Genomic DNA, 16018 nt, shown 5'->3' with positions numbered 1-16018 from the left:
GAGGGTTACTAATCCCTAAATAAGGTTGCCAGTGTCGGAGTGATGGAGGTTAACAGGTACTAATGAATTTGCAAGAAATGTAAGATGTTTATTTTATTGGTTATATATAACCAATAAAAGTTTAATAAGTACCTACCTATTTGCAAAATAAAGTTTAATTCTTTAGATAAAATAAAACGTTTTATTTTATCTGAAATGAGTGCATTCCACGAAGTAAGGGTTTCAACAATCAAACATTGAATTCTTTAATTCCAGGAATCTACGACAGTAATTGACTAGATAATTACCTTCTAAACTTATTCCACAGAAAATGTGATAGTGGGTTTTTCCATTTTGTAGGAAGGTCCAAGTGGCGTATTCAAAATTCTTAACAGTTCACTAAAAGTAGGTACTTCAGTTGCAAGGTGCAGTTTATTGTGTATACTAGTGTTATGGAAAATTTGGAAGTGCCGTGTAAACGCCGAAAAATTGGTCCTTTAACAGTTAATGAAAAAACATTAATATTTAATTGTTTTAAATCATTTACAGACAAACGTTTATGTGAAAGTGTTGATGAGACCGTTGAGTTAGTTAGCAGTACACTTGGTGTTGGGAAATCTACGATTTACAGAGTTATTAAAGAAGAGAAATGTGGTAGTTTTCAAATGCCACGTAATGCTCCAGGGAAACCAAAATTTCAAATAGAATATCATTTTAAAGAAGGACTTCGACGGAAAGTGCATGAATTCTTCTTTAGACAAGAATTTCCAACATTGGATAAAGTTCTTGTCTCAGTTCGAGATGATAAGGATTACCCAGAAATGAGTCGAAGTACGTTATGGAGACTTTTAAAAGAAATAGGCTTCCGCTGGAAAAAGAATCTCAGAAAGTCTATTTTATTAGAAAGAAGCGATATTGTCATATGGAGAAGACATTTTCTAAGAACCATAAAGGAAATGAGAAACCAAAAAAGAAAAATATTTTATCTTGATGAAACATGGATCAACGAGGGTCATACACCAAATACATTTTGGCAGGATGAAACTGTTACAAGTCAAAGGCACGCTTTTGTAAATAAGTTATCTACTGGTTTAAACCCACCATCAGGAAAGGGACGCAGGCTGATAATAGTACACATTGGCAGTTCAGACGGTTTTGTTGAAGGTGGTTTATTAACTTTTGAATCAACTCGTACCGGTGACTACCATGAAGACATGAACGCTGATGTCTTTCAAGAATGGTTCGAACAAATGATAGATCTTCTTCCTAAGAACTGTGTAATAGTAATGGATAATGCAAGTTATCACTCCAGACTTATAGAAGGACTGCCCACAACCAAGTGGTTAAAAAAAGACTTGCAGAATTGGCTAAGTTCAAAAAATATTACGTACCATCCCGGATCTATAAGAAAGGAACTTTATTCGTTGTGTGCCCTTCATAAAGAAAAATTTAAAAAATACGAAATTGATGAAATTGCCAAAAATCGTGGAATGACAGTACTTAGATCCCCACCATATCATTGTGAATTAAACCCGATTGAACTGGTATGGGCACAGATAAAGAGTGAAGTTTCAAGAAAAAATACCACTTTTAAAATTCATGATGTTAAACAGTTGTTTTTGGAGGCTGTAAATAATGTAAAACCTGAAAACTGGGAAAAGGCAGTAAATCACACTATTAAAGAAGAGGAAAAAATGTGGAAGCTGGACAATATTACTGATAAAATGATCGAGCCAGTTATTATAAATCTTGGTTCTGAAAGTTCATCTTCTGAATCTGATTTGGATTTGTAACAAGTAGCTGTAAGTTTTATATTAATATTTTTATTCATCTATTTAACATACCTTAGACTATAAAAATAATTAAATAATTCTCTAATAAAAATTAAAAAAAATGTGAATTTTTTAAAACCCTTTTTAATGTAGGCCAGTCAGTTCTAATATAGTGTGTGATAAAAGAGGTCACTTTCGTTTACATACACATAACACTTTATAACACTGAAATAATTCATTTATTTTTTACAATTATTCAAAGTAATTTTTCAATTAATCTTGAGCACGCCCATGGAGTGGTCGGAGGTACCAGTTAAAATTATGCTAATTACTCTCTCGTTCATAAAAATAAACTATAGGATATCCGGTATTGATTTTACGGATGACTGTCCTTTTTTGACCTTATCCTTTTTATCTCTACCAAAAACTTCTTGAAATTGTACTATCATAACCGTTACCTTTTGTGTCTCTTTAGGATACTTATCAACATGGATATCAACAAGTTCTTTCGGATACTTTGACTTCGAAGATTTATTAGTCCTAACCATAGAACAAATCCAAGTTACAAGAACACTCTGTGATACTAAACTTCTTCTATTCAGTATGATAGCAGTTTCCTTTGTTCATAAATCTGACAGTAACTACGTCTCGAACACGTATAATAACTTCCTATGGTTAACATCTTCGACCATCTTTAAACTTTTCACTCTACAGTTTCCATTAGTCTGGTCCTTACAATTTTCCTTCTGTGGTCTCCCACTTCGTCCTCATAAAAGAATAATTATTTACCATCCGTCCATTCCACTTTGTCTTCATGAAAGAAGAATTCTTTGTCGTTCAGCCCCGTAGCTCAGTGGCTATGGTACTGACTTACCAAGTTGGTATTCCAAGGACCCGAGTTCGGTTCTCGGCACTAGCACCATAAATTTTTCGATTTATAATTTAAATGAGTCGCTTCCGTGCTTCGGAGGGTACGTAAAGCCGCCAATCTTGGCTACATAAGCGGTCGTTATCATGATAGGGGCGCTTGCGAGCCAGAAGGTTATACAAACTCTACTTTTTTCTTTATCATTGACGTTGAAGACCCAATTTTTATTATCAAGTGTAGTCCGAATATTTTTTTAAAAAGTTCCGGTCCGATATTAACTAATCGGAAATCTCAGCAATTAATATTTTGTGTTGGATGTCGTCTGAACAATGTACATAATATGGGCATATTAATTTCGTCGTATGTTTTAATGATCCCGCCAATTACTGTTAATTGTACTGATGCTGGTGAAAATCTACGATGACTTCATCTAATAGTTTTGATCTTACTTGCCGTAAAACTTTCTGTAATTTTATCTCATTTTCTCTCCCCTCTCTCCCTCTCCTCCCACTCTTTCTCCCTCTCATCCTCAACTACTAAAGAACGTTCTAGCGTTACACCAGAGTGTTGCTAGACGCTTGTGCGCTAAATTATACGTCGGAGTTGTGCTTTGGATACTTGATGGACATCTTCATGGCGTTTTTCTAGTGGATTGAATAAAGTCTCTTAACATGTTTCTTGAACCTTAGGAATTGATTGTAAAATATCGACAGCATCACCTCGTAAAGCCACAATCATGGAAACAACATTTTCCTCTTCTGGTCAATAATTGGCCGTCGCAATAATTCCATATTGTGTGTAAGATTTATAGACCAAGAAGACTTTCCACCAAACGGTGGCAATTTAAGTCTCTAATGATTCTTCTTTTGTCAATTCTTTTTTCACTATCTGACCTGGATTTGCTACATCTGTTTCTAGTTGATGATAAATCACGATTTCTATTTGTTCCATTTTCTCTTCTAAACCATCTATATTTTTCTGCATTGTTTTATTTTTTCTTCATTCGTTTTAGAATTTTTTTTAATTCTAGAAGCTTTTATAATTTTGGGGAATTTTTCGAATTTCTCTTCGGTTATTCTTGAAATTTCGTCCAATTTCTTATTGGTTTTATAAGTTTCTTTGATAATTTCAGAAGTTTCATTGAGATTTTTATCGACTAGAAGTTTCTTTAATCATTTCCATGATTGCATCTTCTGATGACTGAAACTTTAATGTCTCTAACCCATTGTAAATGAGTTCTTTTAATCGGTATTGAATATGACCTTCTTGGAATTATTAGAATCTTTATCCCGCTCGTCAAGCCGTTGGCGCAACTTCTTTACAGTAAGATCTTTTAGCAGCATCGGCATCGTCTTTATCCAAAGTCGAATAACTCGCTCGATTATTGGGAATTGTTTTATAGCCTCGAATACACTTCAAAAGTTCAATGTCCAATTACTATTATAATTTCTGTCACAAATGTTTGCGAATTGTCTAATTTATAAATTATTTCAACAAATAATCCCACTTCTGACACCACTGTAAAGTTAGATTTAGATTAAACTCTCGCTTCGTTTTGTATAAATTATTAATTTACTTATTTTTACAACGGCTTCCTAAAATCTATTTACACTAACTTCTAATAAAAATAAGTTGTTCATTACGTTTCAAATCTAAGTAAACAAGGTTTGTAACCCGATCGATAGAGGAACTGATAATTAAATTGTTTGCACAATCCACGCAAATTTGTGACAATCGCTGTGAAAACAAGATTTGGTCGAGTTGTAAGGCGCGCAGCTGTTATTCTTATAGATTTTCGGATAGAAACCCAAATCGAACATTTTTTACTTTGTGTAAAGTTTTGAAAAAGTACAGAAATGTTACTTGATTCCAGCTACATAAGACTTAATAGCCACGTCTTTACTACTCGACCAAATCTTGGTTCCATAGCGATTGCAAGAAGTTTGTATGACTTTAGTAAACAATTTGATTATTAACGGTTCTATTGACCGAGTTACCAACATTCTGTATTTACATTGCGATACAGGGTGACTTTTTTGTTAAGGGTTTGCTTTCTATGAGCTTCTATATTCGGTAGAGCATTCGAGATAGCAAGCTGTAAATTCTGTTAGTGCGGTAGCTTTTTAGAATAGTAAAGTTCTAAACTAAATCAAGGTGGTTCAAACCAAAATGCGACTTTTTTCACTAAAAAGAGCACTTAACGCGGAAATATGGAATTTGTGAGATTCCAAATTTTGATTTAAACATGAGCAAATCGAAATGTTAGGCTACGAATCAGGAACTAAACTGGAATCGACTACTCAATCTAACGGAACCACAGTCGTTTCTTGGCATTTAAGTCGATATTGCTGCAATATAGCTTTTTTTGTTTAGAAATTTCTTTGTGTAATTCAACAATTAACGCACTGTATATAGGGATGTTACAATAAATGTATATATACGTTAAAATTCATACTGTTTAAAAAATCGTTTAATGAAATTTGTATAATACGAAACAAAGTACGCCTAATTTTTGTACAAATGTATATTATATAAAAAAGTATTTTTATCTATTCACTTTCAAATTACATCTTCTGTAACTCATTATACGTGCATGGTTTCAAACAAATGGAAGGAATATATGAAATTTAAAAACTCTATGAACAATGTTTGAATAAATTCAAGAAAACCAGAGTTTTATAATTTAAAAATTGTTTTAAAGCTTTTTTTAATACTTTATGGAAAAGAAAAAAATTATATCTGGAAGCTAATGGTTGTTTCCTGATGAATGAATCCCGTGCAATATTTGCTAGAAAGGACAGAATTACAGTCTACCCTAGAGAAATTCAGTAGAAAGTTTATTGAATTACACAGCAATCCCGTCGAACCGAATTATTTGCTGAAACTGTATTAAATACCTCGTCGTTGCACTATATTTGAAATTTCCAGTTAAACACGATTATTAATCCAGTAGAAGTGGACAAAAGCTTATGTAATATGTATAATACGGAAAGTTCGATTGGTATATAGATGAAGTAAACGAGGATTAAGTAATTTCACTTTTGATGAAGTGGAATATGAAAACAATGATTTAATTTAAAAGAAATGCAAGCTTTTTTGAGTTTGCTTTGAAACATTTGACAAGCGCGTTTTAAAATTGTTTTGGGATCAAAAACGGACCTTACACGTAAATATGTTAGCTTGTTGAGCTACGACTTTGCTTTTTCTCAAAAATTGTTTTCAGAAACACAACCTGATAGAGTGAACAAAAAGGATGTTAGAAACAGCAGAGATGAAAACACTTTGGGAGAAAAATTGATGATAAAACACTATGGGACAGAGATAGAATTACATCTAGACGTAGATGCAAGGTGGAGAACATCAAGGACTAAGTAAGAAATAGAAGAGTAGAATGGAACGATCATATAAGCCGAGTGACAATAAATATAGTAGTAAAGACGGCAAGAGACAGTTCCTCAATAGGAAAACGATCAGTAGGACGACCACAAAAACGATGGAATAACAACTTACTAGAGGCACATTGAAAAACAGACAGAGTTTGTCTACATAAAAAGAAGAGTAGAATCGCTCCGGATATATTTTAAAAACATAAGTGGACTTAATAATATACCATCTTGGACAACATATAAATCCGGAGTAGTTCTGCTGACGTACCAGAGAAGATATTCCGGTTTACATTTACTTGATCGTGTAAGAAATGAGGCCATTAGAGAAAAAATGGAAGTAAAAAATACCATACGGGATGATATCATAGCTGTAAATCAGTTTTACTTTTTTAACTTATAATAACTTCAATTAAATCGTCTGAAAATACATATAAGAAAAAGTACTCACGATAACTTTGAGCTATAGAGCAGATCAACTGGACGTTTACTTACTGTGTAGCCAACTCTTGAATAGACTGGGGCTCCATACTTAGCTGAGGTGAAACATATTCGGATTAACTCGGGACTACGCTTGGAGCTAATTTGAGATCAACGTTGGATTCACGTTTGGAATTAATTTTGGACAATCTGGATTTACTTAGGACCCTAATTAGATGAGAAGAAAACGAAAGATAAAAATATAAAGAAAAACAAAAGGTATCAAAAATATCTTACCCTTTGATAGGGGTCTTCGAAAACACACTAGTCGAACTTCACTTAATCTTCTACAACGAAAAAATTAAATTAGATAGAAAGATATTCATTTTTATGGAGAAACATTTACACAGGGAAATACCGTTAATTATCCTGGGTGGTCGAAAATAGACGGAACTTAGGGTGATCTTTAACGGAATCTTTTCGGCAGTTATAAAACGGTATTTGGGAATATTTGCAAACAATGACCAATTTGGTCAAAAGAGCAAAGTGTGTAGTCCTAACGAGGAATTATATTATAGCAACCGAGCGGTAATGTTTGAAAAGTACGCCGGAGGTAGCTAAACGGTTACCGGTTGTTTTGTTAGAAGGTTATTAGCGGCACAAAATTATTTCGTGAAAAAATGTTTATAGGAATTAATATGTTGACAAGATGTAACGCAACAGAATTTTGGAACGTTACAAAGAAAAATATGGATTTCAATCATCCACACGGAAATGGAACGTAGAGGACTCTCGGAAGGAGACTGGAACGATAGGAAACGATGGCATCTGGGATCAGAGGGAATCATTCATATAATATTCAACATCAGCAACGGATAGATACTGCAAGAAGAAACAATTAACTTAAACAGTGCGATTGAAATGCACATAGTACATTTTTATTATTACACAAGAAAAAACTGTAAGCTGTTTTTACTAATTAAAAACAACTTAAAATATAACTAATTCCGTATACAAAAAAAAAACAAATGAATTTATAAACGTTACATTTTAAGGTCTTTCTATTGATTTTTATGAAGTGGATGCACAGCGGGACTAATTCATATTGGGGCAGTCTGTTTTCAGAGGGTGAATATGAGAAAAAAACATATGCAGACATGGTTTTCTCAATATAAACGGTGGTGGAGCATGTTGCGGATAGTAGACACTTTCCGATGCAGTTTATTCGTAATAAAAATGGGCGACGCCGTGTCTATCATGTAGAAAGCAGAATATTTAATAATGATATTGTATTTATGGACAAATTTTATTAGTCGAAGATATTGCCAAAACAAAATCAATAGGATTTAGAAGTTTAGTAAATAAATTACAAATACAGTTTGTCCTTTAAAAACATTTGTTATAATAAAACTATATTTGTCTAATGTTGGATTTCAATCTCTTATAGTTGCCTTCATTTTTCTATATGCATCAAACTCGGGCTTGCAAAGTTTTTAAGCAAATCTGATCATCGTATTTATGGTTTTGCGTGTCCTGGCTTATTTTTCTAATAGTATGGTATAATTAGACCCAAACCCTGACATCCAAAGTAAAAGTTATTCTAAAACACCAAATTGTTGTATATGGTTCACATATAGTTCAGTAAAAAGTTACACTATTTTAGCGTCGGGTTTGGGGGAGTGAGGGGAGAACTCTGTAAATTATTAGTTTTTTACGTTTTTCGCAAATATTTCGAAAACTGCGGTTTAGCTTGAAGAAGGTTATACATAAAAATGTTCTACGTCAAATTTAAAACAAGAGAGAGATCATATGCATAATTGTTGTAAAATCAACGATTCCGGAGTTACGGAGGGTGTAAAAGTGGAGATTTTCCATATTTTTTATGTTTTAGGGCAAATTACAATATTATTAGTGAAGAAACTAATTTTTTTAGCAGGATTGTGTTTTGTAAATGTAATTTGCTATTTCAGTGGCCGGTGGTATGTTAGCGATAAGTCCTTGAAGGAACATTAACCTCACCACCTTCTCAAGGGGCGCTGCTTTTGAAGGGAAAAGAGTCTTCCACAGGGCTAGGCCATTTAAATCTGTGGTACGGAGAAACCTACTCTGTACTTTCTATGGACAATGTCGACAATCTATCCAACAGTAGATTCCAACAAATTAAAATTATAAATACTCAAAATATTTCTTGCATAATAATGATGATTATAATGCAATGAGTTTTAAGCAAACTTATTTATCAGTTCAAGTAAACTTACTCATCCGTTTCAGTTCTCTTCAAATACAACATCCTCCTCTTCTATATCTTCCTCTCTGACGGTTGTGTCCCTATTGTCACATCCTATATCTGAGCAATTGCTGCATATGCTTGAGCAGTTTCAACCATTCTTTCTACATTTACGGATGCATTCGTCTTTGCAAGTAGACACTATACGGGAAACTAATTCCTCGGGAGCTATAGCACGTACTGTTGTAATTGGTGTCTGGTGTTCGTTAATCTTCTTTCAACCCGACTTGAGTGGATTCTTCTTCTCATTCGGCCACTGCTGTACCTGGTAGTAGGTTCTGATCGAATTCTGGCTAGAAAGCTCGTGAAGTGGGGGCTAGTGCAGCTAACGTGAGCAAATAGTGTATAGGCTGCTTTGCAATAGTAATAGATACCGAAAACAATCTAGATCTTCCATGTTCCTTGCACCAAACATCGCAAGAAGGAAATGCTTTACGGCGTCAGCTACTGCACTGTGGTCAGCTTTGGGGTCGTTGAAGACTAGATTTTTTCTACGAAGAGAGTCGTTGGCTTGCACTTTCTTATAATGTATAATTTTCCCCTTCTTGTAAATAGCTGATACCGTGTCACATCTTGTAAAGGCGTATATTACAAGGAGTACATCCTTCATATTTCCAATGCCTCGTTGACAGTCAGCAATAGTATAAACATTTTCCTGCTGATTGTCTTTCTTTGGTACCACCATTTTCAATTTCTTCTCTGATGGTGCGTGGACAGTCAACAAAACTAGTAGGTCCGTGTTATCACCAATAACATAAGATTCAAGGTCTTTCTTAGCTTCATTAATAGCTGTTAAAATGATTAAGTCAGCGTCACCCGATACTTGATGAACTGTGCAACCACATCTTTGCAAGGGTACTGTAAGCAGTGAAACAAGACCCTTTTTGTTGTTAGCGTTAGCTAAAAATTCACTTTGGTTTATATTTACATGGATTGAGTCTTCAACTTTTACTTCAATGCTAGGACTTACTCTGTGTAGGTGTTCTTCATCGTTTGTATTTCCTTGCTTGTATCCATCAAATACAACAGTCGCTGTTCCGTAATGAGTAATTACGTAGTCTCTGTATTGCTCGTAAATCTCTTTGAGGGTAGCTGGGCGTCGCCAGACAACACCATAAAAGAAGTGACCTCCATCAATGATGTATGACATTTGTCCCTGAATCTAGAGTACCTACATGATGATTCTTTTGTGTCTGTAACCAAAACAGTAACCATTGAAGATTTGTTTCCTTTTCGCATCAAGCCAGATTCGTCGAAAAAAGATGGAGGATATTGAAATATTTCTTCAAGTCTCTCATCACTCCTTACTGTGCACACCATCCGATGTAAGAGAGTGTTTGGGTTTACACATACAGGGGTGGTATTAATTTTCATTGACCTGGTTATAGAGGCAAGGGATTTAACAGCTAACTTTCTTTTGAAGTGTAATTCATTGAATGTTAATTCTAATAATAATTTGCTTATTAATTTCTCGTAATCTTATGTAGCATGGTTTACACGTACACCCTCCGTAACTGTTCGTTTTAGAAGGATTAGCAAAAGATTTTTTTGTTCCAAATTTAATGTAGAACATATTTGTATAGAACATTGTCCACGCTAACCCGCATCTTCTTCGTTAAGTGCCATCTCCGCGGCGGAGGTCGGCAATCATCATAGCTATTCGGACTTTTGAGACGGCTGCTCAGAAAAGTTCATTTGATGTACATCCGTACCACTCTCTCAAGTTGCGCAGCCATGACATTCTACGCCTCCCTATGCTTCTCTTTCCTTGGATCTTTCCCTGCATAATCAGTTGGAGCAAGGTGTATTTCTCTCTACGTGTAATATGTCCGAGATATTTCAATTGTCTTGTTTTAATTACGAGCATATTTAAAATTTCTATTTCTTTATTCACCCTTCTCAGAACCTCTTTGTTTGTGACGTGTTCTATCCACGATATTTTCAGAATTCTTCTATACACCCACATCTCCAATGATTCCAGTTTTTTTATTGATGTCGCATTCAAGGTCCAAGATTCCATTCCATAAAATAAAGTCGAAAAAAACATAGCACCTCGCCAACCTAACTCTTAGTTCTAATTTTAAATCCCTTGTACATAGCACTCTTCTCATTTTGTTGAAATTTGCTCTAGCCTTTTCTATTCTGATTTTGATCTGAATGTAATCATTTGTGGAGTTAATCATTGTTCCCAGATATGCATATTTGTCCACTTGTTCGACGTTGGTTCCGTTTATTAGAAGATTCTCGTTATTTCTTTGAGTTTTCGATATTCTCATAAATTGTGTCTTCTTGACATTCATTGTTAGACCATACTCTTTTCCATACTCCGCTATTCTGGTCACCAGTCTCTGAAGATCTTCAATATTTTCGGCTAAGATCACAGTGTCGTCCGCATATCTAATGTTGTTAATGGGAACTCCATTTACCTTTATTCCAGCTTTTTCACCCTCAAGAGCGTTTTTCCCGCATAGTTTTAGAAATATTGACAAAAACGTAAAATACTACTAATTTACCGACTTCTCTTCGTCCCTTTCCCCAAACCCGACACTCAAAATGGTGTAACTTTTTACTGAACAATATATGGACCATATAGAACAATTTGGTGTTGGAGAAAAACTTTTACTTTGGATGCATTTTTTGGATCCATTATTTAATTGTACCTTACTATAAGGTCTCTACTGTACGAGGAGATTGTTCTATCTTTCATCTTAATATGTAAACTGCTATTTAAGATTTGCTATTTCTCTTCCGAAATATTTACTTGAATTATCACGTTGATTTTTTATGAAGCTCTCGTTTTTAACTATTGCGGGCAAAATATTTTCCTTTTAAGATTACCTATATCTGGTGGTCTGATAAGTAACCTCCTTGGCCGATTAGGCTCTGCGATTTCAAAAAAAGATTAGTTCTAGAAAGTCTAACCTTTTTTAACCCTAGTCTATTTTTGACAGCTGCATTTAGTTGTGTTTTAAAAAATTACGCAAATGAAAAAAAAATATTTTCGATCTCTCATTAGCAAATATTATTGTGCATTATTGGACGAATCGACTATGAAAAGACATTCGACACCGTAAATCAACAAAAAATGTTGGAAGCCTTGACAGAATGCCGAATTGACTATCGGTATATAAATATAATTAAACATATATACCAAAACGCAACAGCCAGTGTTAGAGTGGGTGATCGTCAAACCCAGAAATTCCCGATACAACGTGGAGTACGCCAGGGGGACACCATATCGCCGAAACTGTTCACTACGCTTTTGGAATATATATGTAAAAGGGCAAAACTGACCGACAAGGGCATAAACATAAACGGAGAAAAGCTTAGCCATCTAAGGTTTGCAGATGATATTGTACTAATAGCTGATAGGATAGATGAGGCCAAAGAACTTTTAAATCAGCTCTACCTTTCCTCGCTAGAAGGGGGATTGAAAATAAATATATCTAAAACCCAGATGATGACAAATCTTGTAGTCAGCGAAGATATATGCGTAGGAACAAGATCCATAGACCAGGTAATGGCCTATAAATACCTAGGTCATGAGATTCGCATAGGAAAAGATAACCAAACCGTTGAGCTTCTCCGTCGTATAAGACTGACTTGGGCAGCCTTCGGCAAGCTGAACCATATTTTCAAATCGTCTGATATACCAATATGCCTTAAAAGAAAAACGTTTAATCAGTGTGTTTTGCCAGTGTTAACTTACGGTGCCGAAACGTTGACCATGACAAGGAGAACAGTTCAAAAGATCCGTGTGTGTCAAAGGGCGATGGAGCGTGCTATGTTGGGCGTTTCACTACGAGACAAGATCCCAAATCGCCAGCCACGACAAAGAACAGGAGTGGCTGATGCAGTAAAGAGAGAAGCAACACTGAAATGGAACTGGGCAGGACACGTGGCTCGAATGACAGATAATAGATGGACAAAGCGGATACTGGAATGGAGACCAAGAGATGATGCCTACACGTTGGACTGACGATCTAAAACGTTGTCATAGGAATTGGATGCAAGAGGCACAAGATCGAAATAGATGGAAAATTATGAGGGAGATCTATGTCCAGCAGTGGATAAGCGAAGATTGAATGATGATTGGACGAATTGGAGTGGGAACTCAGAGAGAAACGGTACCATATTGACAAAAAAAGTGTTGTTTCTCCAAGACAATAACAATAAACACGGCCTATATGTACCGGCCCACAAGAGTGTTATGACAATGTCAAAGATCATGAGTTGTGCTTCGCATTGCTTTCTCATCCGACTCATTCTCCTGATTTGACCTCCTGGAATTATTATGTGTTCCCAAATGTGAAGAGATGGGTCGTAAATAAAAATTTCAGCTGGAATAAAGCGATAATTGACGAAAAAACTCATATTTCGCCGAGCTTCTAAAATCCTATTATTCGGACGGCATGAAGAAGTTGAAAAATCGCTGGAATCTTAATATTGAGCTAAAAGGAAACTATATCGAATAATAACAAAATAATTTTCTGGAAAAACATGTTTTTGTTTTAAAAGAGATTATATTTATCAGACCATACTACAACTAGTGCCAAAATTTACATATCTAGGCTGTATATTGAATGGAATCGGGGATTATTTATAGGAAATCAAATGTAAAATCCAAAAAGCCAGTGCTGCTTTCTATAAAATGGAGCAATTAAACAGCAAGGATCTAAGCTTATGACTGAAGCCCGTTGCCCGAGACTATGGAGAAGAGAATAAAAGCTTGTGAATTCTAGCTATATAGAAGAATTCCAAAAATCTCGTTGATCTGGTTGGTGATCTGTTGTCTTTGTATGTTTCTCATCCTCTTGGTTTCTCTAGAATTTGTTATAATATTTTTATACACTTCTACTTTAGCTTCTCTTGCAGCTAATTACGATTCTTTTGTTGCCAACCTTATAAATTTAAAGATCTGTGTCAGACCTATTTTGTTATTACTCGTGATACTGTTTTATCTTTTACTTTTCCTTTTGTTCTTCCTTTTTTCCTATTATTTGATCACCAGGTGTCTCTTATTTTCAAATTGGTTATTAAACTTATTAAACTGTTTGTTTGAATGCTTTCTTTTAAATTTGAATGTAATTCATTCCTAAAAGTACAATCACTCAAATATCAACTCGGAAACATTTTATACACTCTACCTTCCCTATTGAGGAACGCAATTATTTAGTAAACCGATTAAGATCGAAAACGTTTAGCGAACATTCAACAAATTCTGCCTATAAAACATTCTGCTTCTCTGTTCTCAAAACTTACACATATTTCTCTCTAGTCAGGACAGATTCAATGCTACCGAGCATATGTCCTTTATCTATTGATGCTGGATTAACTAAACCAACTATTGAAATTGTTACATTCGCTGTCGACACCAACAAATTTGCTGTTCTCAAATAACCTATCACTGCTTTCATACATTTTTAATTTCACCTTAATCAATTAGATACATGGATTAATCACTAGAAAGTAAACAAATCCAAATAGCATTGGAATTGGACGAATAATTTATGACACATAAAAGTCTTTCGAGTAAAATACCCTGCAATTAAGCGATAAAATATATATGACAAGCACAAAATTTTCTGCCCAGAAAGAATAAAAAGATAATATAAATTTCAAACTTAAGTAGCATTACAAATTTTAAGCATTAAAATTATTATTAAGGATAGGATAGAGATAAAACATGGATACTCGTTTCTCGTCTAGAGACCCATCAAGACATTGCTTTTAAGACAAACTAGATTGGGTCACGGATAAAAGGTAATAACAAATGGGGTAAAACAGAGGTTAGGATTCTAATTACAGTTAAATATTAAGCTTACTCTTGCAAATAAATTCCATCAAACATTCACTTACAACTCTTATATTTAGAGATATATAGCAGATAGCACATATTGTACGGAGGAAAAATTTTGATGTTGACTAAAAGTAGATCTTCAGTTTGTTTTGTGTATTTTTTACATTCGAAGAAAATGTGTTCTAGATCACCTTCTTTTTGACAGTCTGGACATAAATTTGAATTTACGATTTTTAGTTTGGACAGATGACTAGGATAGCACGCGTGTCCAAATTTTATTCTAATTATGGATGTTATATACCTTCGTGGATCAGAATAATTTTTAAAACAATAATCACTTGGGATTAAAGGCTGTATAGAAGCATATTGCGAGGAAGACTGCGTACTATATATATGCCAAGATTGTTTCCATTTACTATTGATATTATTTTTAATTACTGTTAATGCGTCTTGTCTACAGATTTGGTGATCAGCTTGTGTTCCGGTATCAATGGCCTTTTTAGCTAATAGGTCAACATGTTCGTTGTATTTAAGACCTATATGTGCTTTAACTCACAAAAAATGAACAACTCTTCGGTTTTTAAAAAGGTCATAAACAAGTTTTTTAATTTGAAAGACATATATATTTGAGTTATTACTAGGAAAATTTAAAGTTTCAATGGCTAACATAACAGACAATGAGTCAGATACTATTGTAACAGATTTATTCTGAGTGTTTTCAAAGTATCTTAATGCTTCATATATTGCTACAGCTTCAGTACTAAAGATTGAAAAACTAGGATTTAGTCGACAAAGTTTTTCTGTATTAGTTGATGGAATGTAGAAAGCACACCCAGTACCAACAATAGACTTTGAGGCATCCGTATAAATAACTAAAGAGTCTGACAGACTAGATAAACAGGACCTCAAAATATTCGAGCTAACAGAAGAGTTTACATGGTAATTCGGTTGTATCACAGTAATGGGTTGCAAGCACAAATAAAAATGTTCGATGTTAAGATTATCCTCTGATTTAAAGTCATAATCAAAATTTGTCAGGCTTCTAAAAGCCTCACAAAGTGGAGGTGAGTTCTTAAGTCTCCAATATCGATTAGTTAAATCTTCTTCGTTCAGTTTTCTGATATTTGAGTAGAGAGTAGTGTTGTAGTAGTGACAAGCACATATATCCGCATAAATAAAACACAGATTAACAATATAATAAAATTATTGAGTTAGCTTTTAGAATGAAACAAAACTTGCATTAAAACAATAAACTATCCATGTACATTTTGATTAATCAAATCCATTTAACATCAAGATAATACAAAGAACCAGTCACAAATACTAAGAATGGTCAAAGGCTCAGTTATGTATCTATAGTAAGACGCTGTTATTATATCGTTAATAGGAGACATTCGTAGAATCACAAGGAAGGGAAGTTAGTTGGATAACATCCAGAAAACTAACAGCTATAGTTTTCTACTCCAGCCGTTTATATCGACATTAGAAAAATGCCGTTTTAAATTGAAA

General features: G+C 34.4%; 1 protein-coding gene across 2 annotated transcripts in view; it reads left to right on the top strand.

The window, feature by feature from the left end:
• The window catches only part of Nrx-IV (neurexin-4), a 100431-nt gene that overhangs the window by 36506 nt on the left and 47907 nt on the right, over positions 1-16018 (top strand). The gene's annotated exons all lie outside the window — the stretch shown is intronic.

Source organism: Diabrotica undecimpunctata, chromosome 6 (assembly GCF_040954645.1).
Source record: "Diabrotica undecimpunctata isolate CICGRU chromosome 6, icDiaUnde3, whole genome shotgun sequence".
Lineage (NCBI taxonomy): Eukaryota > Metazoa > Arthropoda > Insecta > Coleoptera > Chrysomelidae > Diabrotica > Diabrotica undecimpunctata.
This window is presented reverse-complemented; position numbering and strand designations above follow the sequence as displayed.